Source organism: Apium graveolens, chromosome 5 (genome assembly GCF_009905375.1).
Source record: "Apium graveolens cultivar Ventura chromosome 5, ASM990537v1, whole genome shotgun sequence".
Classification (NCBI taxonomy): Eukaryota; Viridiplantae; Streptophyta; class Magnoliopsida; order Apiales; family Apiaceae; genus Apium; species Apium graveolens.
The window spans coordinates 164,641,573-164,652,254 of NC_133651.1; positions in this window are offsets into that span (position 1 = coordinate 164,641,573).

Genomic DNA, 10,682 nt, shown 5'->3' on the forward strand with positions numbered 1-10,682 from the left:
TCCATATTATTTTCCCCCAACTTCTGGGAAAACTTCTTGAGTTTTAGTGGAAGTTATAATGGTCTAATCACAGCTCGGGGGGGGGGGGGTTTGTCCCATATAGGGTTCATTAATATTATGAAATATGGAGCGACCTACACATTCACAATGACTTAAACTTTTAAAGTGATCTTCACACTTTGGGCCTTTACGATGCTAATTAGATAGCGTTTGATACTTACGTGCCCTAATCTGGGCTAGAAAACAAGCGTTGTTCACCTTTTAACCTTAACAAAGGCTAATTATAAGGCAACAACGGCATTAACAGAGGTTAATGGGATGAGTGTTGATCACCTTTTAACCATAACAAAGGTAATTATAGGGTGATAGCCACTAATCAGCCTGAATTGAGGCTAATTGGCCTTACTCGGGGATAACTATTAATGTAAGTTGTTAATGAACCTTAACATAGGCTAACTATAAACTATATCATGCCACTTTGCCTTAATGACGGCTAATCGGCCATAATTGGGGCTAACTATTAAGCGTAAGCTGCTAATTATCCCCGACTTAGGCTAATTACAAACTAAAATAAGCTGGTTGGCCCTAATCGGGGCTAATGACGGTGTGTAAGTTGCTAATTAGCCCTAACTTAGGTTAATTATGAACTAAATTATGCTAATTATTTCTAATCGGAGCTAATCGGCCCTGTTTGGAGGCAAATTATTGAGTGTAAGTTATTAATTACCCTTAACATAGGCTAATCATAAACTATATAATGCCAATTGGCCTTAATCGAAGCTAATCGGCCCTAATCGGGGCTAATTATTAAGCATAATTTGTTAATTAACCTTAACATAATCTAATTATAAACTATAATACACTAAATGGGTTAATCGAGGCTAATCGGCCCTAATCGAGGTTGATCACATCATGTAATTAGCCAACTAGACATAACTTTGGCTAATTACGAACTAATTACTCTAATCCAAAAATATGAAATATTACATTTTGGACCAAAATGTCACCAACCAGAATCATGTCTAAGGTCGGCTAGGGTGGCCTCGGGCGCTTAGTTGGCTTGGGTCGCTAGGGCCGCTTGATCAGGGGGAGGGGGGCTGTTGGGGCAACCGCGGGTTCCGGATTGAGCGGAGATGCTGTGGCCGCCCAATCGGTTCGGGATACACAGTTGAAAGCCTTCCGGGATCCGTACTCGGCCGACTCTGGTCAGCCGGGGCTACCCGGTCGCCGAGTCTGCCGGGGCTGCTGGGGCTACTTCGGGTTCCTGGTCAGCAGAGGCAGCTTCGGGCGCCTAGTCGATGACTGACAATTTGTTTTTCATGGGTAACCAACCTACTCGATTGAGGAGCTGCCTTGGAGCCAACTCCGCTGAGGGGTTCCTCGTGGTCGCGATGGAGGGTCAGAAATTTCGCTCTTGGCCGCAAGGGAGGGACGGAGGGTCTCCAATGAGGCTACTTGACCTTCCCTACTTGGATAGTGGGTTCGTCCGTGGTCTCCACGACCCACTTTGTTCGTGGTCACGATGGAGGGAAGAATTTTATTTATAGCCGCGAGGAACTACCGAATGCTTCCTCCATGAGCTAACTCGGCCTATTCTACTCGGCCAGGGGGTTTCCTCGTGGCAGCATTCTCGATTGGGATCCCACCTATTTTATTTTTGGCCATGACCGCGACGGAGGGTGAGAGGCTCCGCTGGAGCCTACTCGGCTCCTCTTACTCGGCCAGAGGGCTGTGCCAAGGCATCCTACTCGGCTATTAGGTTTTTTGGTGGTGGTTTACTCAACTTATTTTTCATACATTGTTTTTGTATGGTGACAGCCTACGCGATTGGCTTCCTAGTCTACTCTTCCGAGAGTAAGAGAGGTTATACCCTTGGCGACTGAAAAGTCTCCAAGATAATACTACTCTTCCGACTTTACTCTTCTGATAGATAGCGAGGCGACGTCCTTGGCGACTGAAAACCCTCCAAAATAATCCTACTTTTTCGAGTCTACTTTTTTAAGATTAAGCGGAGTGATGTCCTAGGCGATTGAAAAGACAGAAAATGAGCCTACTCGGATGAGTCTACACTTCTGGGAGTTATTTTTCATGGTTGCCACATACCACTTTGGGTTATGGTCGCCGCGACACACTTTACTCGTGGTGGCATTCACAGACACTTGATCATGACCGTGGACATCTTAGTAGGTCAAGAACTTTTGACCGTGACTGTGGATACTTGGTCGGCTAAAGGCCTTCCCGGGAGCCTACTTAGCCTAAGGCTCTCATGGGAGACTACTCAGCCTCCTCTTTGATGACCTTTGGTCATGAACGAGGAAGTTCTAACATGGTTTTTGTTGGCCAATAAATTGATGATTATATCAATTAATCTTTTATCAAGATTAAACCTTAAGTTTTTGGACAATATGTCTCGGTCATGTCTGTGACGGGCCTCGAACATAAACTAGCACGTTACTATTCGTGATGGGCCTTGAACTTCATATAGGATTCCTTTATATCAAACTCTCTAAATGTTTTATATTAGAAGCTATTTTTGGTTATAGTTTTCGAAGATGTCTTACAACGTTCAACTAGTTCTAGTCTTCGTAGCTGAGATGATGGCCAAATGAGGCAAGGCTAGGTCTACTACAATTAGAGTTTCTGTCCCCCCCTTTATTTCTTAATCCATGATTTGATATTCTGGAGAATTTTTTGGACGAGGCGGCTGATGTCTCTCCGAAAAACACTGATCCCTACTCCTTCATTCATTCGTGTAAGATGAGTGAGTCGGATGTGTGGGAACTCAAGGAAAAGTGTAGCTTTTTAAGTTATATTTAAAGTTTGTGAGCTGAGCTATATCCACATACCTTATAACTCGGATCCAGTGAAGCTATGTGTTTTTAAAGGAGCCCTCGAGGCTAGGTTAACATTCACGGCCCATCCTTATATTTTTTTGATGAGCTCAAGGTTCACCCTTCTCAACTTTATAAAACTGCTTGTAGGATGATCACCAGTTTTATGCTGGGCTATCATTGGTTTGGACATCCCTTTGTGCTCTTCTATGTGAGGAGTATCTTTATCATCATGAATTCTTTTTTTTTCAAGAGCTAGATTTTTTGGACATTGGCTTCAATTTTTCAGGATGAGCTTTAGCTGTGTTCCAGACAATTTGCAGTTTATTCATATCCTTGGTACTCAAGAGTAATGGACTCATTGAAGAAGAGGAGCAATTTGAATATCAGGTCATCATTACTTAAATAAATCTTGTTGAAGCTGGACTTAAAGGCCTTTCTTCTTTAGTTTGAGTTTGATACTTGAAATTTGTTATTCAAGAGGGGCATAGTCGGCCTAAGGTCTCTCCTAGAGGTTGGTAAACCTCATTAGGTTATTTGGAGTCCCTTCTGAGGGATGTTTGGTCGGCCCAAGGCCATCCTTAGAGCTTGATCGGCCTTCTTTGATCGGTTAGAGTATGAAATATAGAATTTAATCAACCTAGGGTTGTCTTGTGATGGTAGATATAATATGTTGCCCAGTAAAGTAATTGTTTAAGGGGATTGGATACAATTACTTAACAAATCGATGTTTATGAAAGTAAAGTAAGAACATATAAATCAAATAACAGTTTATATTGATCTTTAATAAACTGTTACAAAACTCTCTTAAGAACAATATTCTTCAGATATTCTAGGTTACACGAATACTCGAGTTGTGCTTTATCACTTATATTGTGATAACCTATTCTGTGTTTATATACTAGACAACTACAAATCATTCCTCTATCAATTATAAGATATGTTACAATATAATTCTAATACTTTACATATCTAAATCAACTATGATCCTATAAATTAGCACCTTCTGATTTATCTCGCAGTCAATGACTTATCATCCAAGTCATTCTTCAACGAATAGCTTTGATCAACAGATAAGTGTTTTAGCTTCAACGGATAATCATTCATATATATCAACGGATGACTAACCAATTATAAATGGATGATATTGAAGCTTTCAATCGGATAATTATATTAAAGCAGTTGATCATATCCTGATTATGACATAAATCCTGATCTTCGACTTCGCCAATTCTCAACAATCTCCCCGAATTTATGCTTTGCAGAATAAGCATAAATTCCAATAGAATGGTATAGTTCCAAAAACAAGATAGAAAAAATAAGTAGTGTAAAGCTTACTTTTTTTCATATGTAGATCTTCAGATTTCTTGGTAGACTCCGCAGTATATCTAAACAAAAGCTTTAACTCTATCATCAATCTTTTTCCACAGAATATCTTCTAACTTGATCTTCAAATTCTTTTCATATTCTATTATGTCAGATAATTGATACATAGCAGCCCTCAAACTTCTAATTTGTGCTCTTTTTGTCATCATGTCTTCCAATGAAATATAGCAAGTTTTTCTTCCATCAGGATTCATTGTTATATATCTCTGAGTAAGAACATTGTGAGTGACAGCTTCACCTTTCTTCATGTTGACCTTTTGCCCTCTGAAATTTATGTATTTGAGAACATATGATCCGAAATAATATCGACCATCATTTAGTATCCTTCTTTTGATATTGGCAAGAATCATGTTTGACCATAACCTAGAAGTTTCATCTTCAACTCTTAGCAAATAGTGAATGTACATCAATTCTTTTGTAGACATTATCATCAGTTCATCAAGTAAAAGAACTTGAACTTGATCATTTTGTAATAAGAGTTAGATCTTCTGTTTATATTCCAAAACCATCATGTTTATTAAGAATAATCTTCACAGCTTCAAGTCTATCTAGATGATCAGCAGTTATTTCCTGATCTGGACTATCAACAAGTGTGAAGTTCAACAACTTTAAGTTGACAAATTCAGCTTCATGATGTCCTATTCCAGCTCTTGTGAATGGTTCAAACAACTTCAGCTTCTTAGCTTGCTCAAACTAAGATTTCTTATCTCCTATGGTATTAGAACTAGGTAAACAATCTAACCTTATTCCCCAGGAGTAAAACTCAATTTATCATTACAGTTAAGATCAGCAACCTTTCTTCATTTGCATTTGTTTTTTATCTTTGGAAATACTTGAGCTCTCCTTTATGCTTTTTCTTGCAACATCTTCTTATTTGTACTCCTCCATCTATTCCTTTCAGATCTTTTAAGCATATTCTTGTATTCTTGATCTACTTTATCAACAACTATTCTGATTTTTCCTTCCTGAGCTCTTTCTTCTCTGTCAGAAATCATTTTTTCTTCCTTGAAGTTTTTAGCATTAACAGCTTCAAAATAAGCAGAGAGAATATGTATATCCATTTCAAATAAAATTTCTTCTTCTTTAGACTTCACATAATCAGGTATCACTATCACTCTTTTAGTGTCAGGAAAATCATCTTAATTTGTATCTTTGAAATCAGGAATTGAACAAAGAGTAACAAAATCAGCTTCCTTGTTAGATCTATCTGACATATCCTTAGAGACTTGAGTTGTCTGTGTCTTCTTTTGACTTTGAATTCCAATTCCAGATTGAACTTTCACAGTATCAACTTTCATAGCATCAGATGTCTCTTTTCCTTCTTTATCACCATCATCATCAGAATTGGTATTTCTCCTCAAAACTGATTCAGGTTGACATTTTGTCTGTGATACTATCTCCCCCTTTTTGGCATCTAGTATAACGACTCGTATATTTTAATATTATTTAAGTGTGTAATTATTAAATAATTAAATAAATAAAATATGTGCATGGGTTCTGTCAGCTGGACATTATTCTGTTATTAGTTATAAGTGATTAATGGTGTTCGAGGATCATTGTGTAACTAATTGCTGAATTGTGTTGCTTTGTTTATATATTTAAGGGTGATTTTATTTAAGATCTATTTTCATAAATATGTGTAGGATCCCTAAAATTACTTTTATGGTTTTATAATTAAAATATTTATTCTTGGGATTTTATAAAATTTAGAAATCAATATTTTATTGATTATTTATCCCTGAACGATTTTCTGATTGTATTTATTTGTATATCCGTATTTAATTCCAAAATTCTTTAAAAATTACAAAACTCATATTTATTGAAGTTTGGAATATTTTGAGAATTTTAAATTTTTTTTGGGTATTTTTAGGATTAATTTTACCTGCACGTTGATTCACTTCATTGTTAAAAGCCGGTATAAAGTGCGTTTCAAAAATTATTTTAAAATTTCCAAATTTATGTTTTTATAAATTTCGGGATATTTCTAACATTTTAAGACTGTTTCCATGATTTTCTGAATTTATTTTAAGTGCAACTCGGTTCGTTAATTATAAAATGCGGGTATAAGTCACATTTCAAAATTTATCTAAAAATTACGAAATTCATGTTTGATTAATTTCGGGATATTTATAAAATTTTAAAACTATTTTGGTAAATTTTTGGATCTTTATCGCCCACAAATTATTCATTAAAAATCAAATATCGGAGTAAATCAGGGCCCAGAACTTTCGTGTTTATCCTATTATATACATGTCAGTTTTGTTTTAGCTTAAGGGGACACGTGTTTTTCTTCCTTGCAGTGGCAATACAATTAATTTTTTATTAAAAAGCATAAATCTCTCACACCCTCTCTTTCCTCTTCCTCATATCTTTGTGGCCCTCTCTTTTATCTATTTTGTTTTGATTCTCTTCCCTGCGAGACCCCCATGTGTCTTTCATCTTTCGCGGCCGAATTCTGGCTAGCCGCTGCCTTTTTCCGGTGGGTTCGCTGTCGTGGATGTTTACGTGCCTGTGTATGCGTGTATATATATATATGTTTTGTGTATTATTGTGTGTGTGATATTGTGGGTGTAGTATGTGCGTTGCTGTGTTGTGCTTCAGGTCGTCCCTTTCCTTTTTCCGGTTGAATGTTTCCGGATGAGGCGCGTATTGCGCGCGTACCTTTGTCGGGTTTGAGATTTTATTAACATTAATTCCTTTGCTGCAGGAAGTATTTGAATAATGTTCGTGATATAAAATATATTTTCGCGCAGGGAATATTTAGATTAATCGGTGAAATTCGTGAGTGGAAACCCGATTCGGGCACCTCCGAATTTTACCGTCATCCGTGATGAATTACGACGAGCGGACGGTGGACTGTGATGAGTATTCTGAGTCCTAATATATAATAAATTTATAAATTCTATTTTATAATTTTCAAAATAGGGTAGTAGTTAAATACTTATTCTCGGGACTGTTTGGATTGCATTATTGGTTTGGATTGTAAATTGTGGTTGTTGAATCGATTCCCTAATTAATTGGTTGTTTTGACGTCGAATTGCTTCGGCGGGTAGTCCAATAAACAAAGCAGACGCTGCCCGATTTACGGGAAATTGGACTACGGAAATAGGGGAGCATATCTGGTGATTATCAGGACGTCAAGCGACTGTACAATACATAGGTGTTTTATACGAAACTTGATTGTATGTTGTGATAAAATGTTTTGCCAAAACCAATGACCCTAATTTCGTAAAATGACGAGTATACGTATTTTCTAAAAAGGAACACCGAACCTATTTTTGAGAACGTGAACCCAAATTGTTGCGTGTGTTATTATAATATGTATAATTACGAGTCGGGATCGTTAATGTTTGGGTAGAATTGTTAGTGAGGATATGTCAAGCATACCTGGTCATCTAACGTAGAGTATTTCGACTCTGTAGGTTCTAGTCGGGAAACCGAAAGTGGATGTTGGGTTAAGGATAACCTAGTGGACATTCAACGAGCTCAGTAGGGTTTCAATCGAAGAACCTGAGTGTTGAAGTCGAATCCAAGGTGATCTAGTAAGGCGATAAAGACGAGCGTCCAAGTAAGTCCAAGGTCAATCAGTGATAGTTGTAAAGCTCTGCAAGGCAAGTACCCCTGACCATTCTTTTATGGTTCAGTATATATGAATGAAATGTTATTTTATTTTCGAACAGGAACAAAAATGTTTTAAGTTATGTATCCCCTGTGTTTGAAATCCAATATATATCTTATTGTAATTTAATAATATATCTTATTTTAAGTTAACATCCAATATATATCTTATTGTAATTTTGTGGTTCCAGTAACAAAACAAGTGATTGAGGTTCCAGTAACGGAACAAGTGATTGAGGTTCTAATAACGGAACAAGTGATTGAGGTTCCAGTAACGGAACAAATGGTTTTGGCTCCCCGTAACGGGACAAATGGTTTTGTGGTTCCTATAATGAAACGGAAGATTTGAAAATGAAAATAGCATGCTAAAATTGAACTCTGGTATTTATGCACAGCACACGGATGTTGATTTTGTTTTACAGAGCATGCTAGTTTTGATATCCAGTTTATACATGCTTTACTTGTTTTCTAACGAGTTATGAATTCTGTTCCTATAACTGCTTTACTTTAAATCATTTTTACTTGTTATTCATATAGTGGTAATTCTGAGCAATTAATTGCTTACCCTTGCAGAATGTTTTATATATGTATTACAGATTCCTAGAGGATTCTTCCGTGATAGTCAAGACAGAGTTCCAGTTCCTTCCCGTCGGGCTCATCTGAGGTTGATGTGTTGGACCAAGGATGATCTATTGAGTTGATGTATTAAGTTAGTTATGTCAGGCTGGTTTGTGTAAGTCAACAATTCAATCATAGGAGCGAGTCTATGAGTTTAGTCAAGGGTTTCGGAGACGTAACCCTGACGTCTATTGAGGTTTGGCTGGAACTACCCTAGCCTAGAGTACTTCTTTTCATATATGTATTACTGGTACTGTCCGATAGAGATTTCTAGTTTTCCTCTCGAGAAAACGAGTCTGACTGAGAGAATTCAGCTTCTGAGCGGACCCTTGATGTGTCAGCTAAAGAGACACCAACGTTATTCCTAAATACTGCATTTCCTATGTTAAGCGATATTGCTGGACCGAGGGTGTGACCTCGGAGAGTTCGGATAGAATGATGATAGTCAACGGCTGCTATGACAGCCAAGTCTCATAGTAAACGTGGATCAGTACTGTGGTTTATATTTTGAACCCTTATACTTCTTTCTTGAGACGTATGTTGTTTCCAGAGTAATTGTTCCCTATTCCATAAGTTGCCTACCTTTCCTGTGAATAAAGATTGTGAACAGGAAGTAATCCACTTAGGATCCTGTTGATCTCATTATAAATCAGATTCTCCCTTTCTTATTTGTGAACTTCCTTTTTAAACATTGTTTCTTTTTTCGGTGATTCTATCGGTTTATTGGGGCAAATGATGCATATGAATTGACCATTTGTCTGTGTGACAAAAGGGTTTGGTGGGATGCCACCGAAGTATGTGTTGTGAGCTATGCGGTATTAGACTGGCCATCTTATATACTTGTATAGTTGCTCTCAGTCGTATTTATATCTTCTTCACTTTCCCTCCTTATACCCTTGATTCGTTGACTTTGACATTTCATTTAAAGACCCGAGGTAGTAAATTGTCAGTAGCTTGTTTAGTTAGACAATCCTGGTTATTGAAATTAAGCAAGAGTTGACTGTCTGGAGGAAAAGAAGTTTTACCTCTGGTTACTACTTCACAAATGAAGATAGCCAGAGAGGATTCATGGTTCGATATTGAAGGGTGCGGATTTAGGAAAGCTATATCGGTGGTAGATGGGTCATTTGCAAAAAAAAAGAAATTGTCTTGAGAGGAATGGTTGATTGAAACTCGGACTAGCGCGTCAGCCAAGTCTGTGATTCCTTAAGTTTGACTTGACTTATCAATTTACCCTATTTGGTTGTGACTAGTATAGTCCATCTAGTTTCGCGGTATATCAAATTGTTAATGCTGTATTTTCATTGGTACTGAGAGGTTGATCAGTTGTTGTGATATTGAGAAGGCACGCGATAATGTTTAGTACCTTTATATTCCAGTTTTCTGTGCTGTTGTTGATTCTGCTACTGTTACCGTTGTTATTGTTGCTAGTGTTGCTAATTTAGATTTTTTTAAATGGATCCTAAAAATAAAGACATGGGTGTTTTGATTGGGCAGCATTTTCCTGACACAGGTGTACTATTTGAATGGTGATATTTTTGTTATACATTCTCATTATGTTTTTGAATAAATTTCATGTTATATTCCAGGAAATTGCCACCCAAGAAAGCTACCCAGTCTAAAGAAAATAGTAGTAGTTTGGCGGATGGTCTAGTTATAAACGAAATTCTAGACTTGTTGCGCTAGTAGCAGCAACAACAGTTGCAGTTAATCCAACAGATTAAGTAGCAACAACACCAACAAGGAGAGCTAAACTAAACTACTAGTTTTAAGTCCTTTCAGTCTGTTAAGCCCCCAAAGTTCAAGGGCGAAGTGGACCCTGTTGTTTCCAGAAATTGGCTTAAGGAAATGGAAAAGACATTTACCCTCACGCAAGTAAGTGATAATCTTAAGACCAATTATGTGAGCTACTTTCTTAAGAATGAAGCAAATGATTTGTGGGAATCCACTCGTGCATTAGAAGGAGCAGGCCATGTTCTGTGGGCTAGATTTATTGAGTTATTTTTGAAAAAGTATTTCCCTGACTGTGTGCGGAGTCAAATGGAGATTGAGTTTCTAGCATTGAAGCAAGGTGAAAGAAGCGTGTTGGAGTATGAACAGAATTGGCCCGATTGGTTCCTGAGTATGTAAGTACGGAGATTCAGAAAACAAGGAGGTTTTAACAAGGGTTGACGCCTGAAATTCGCAGAGGAGTGGTGGTATTGCAACTCAAGACAAACTCCTCTATAG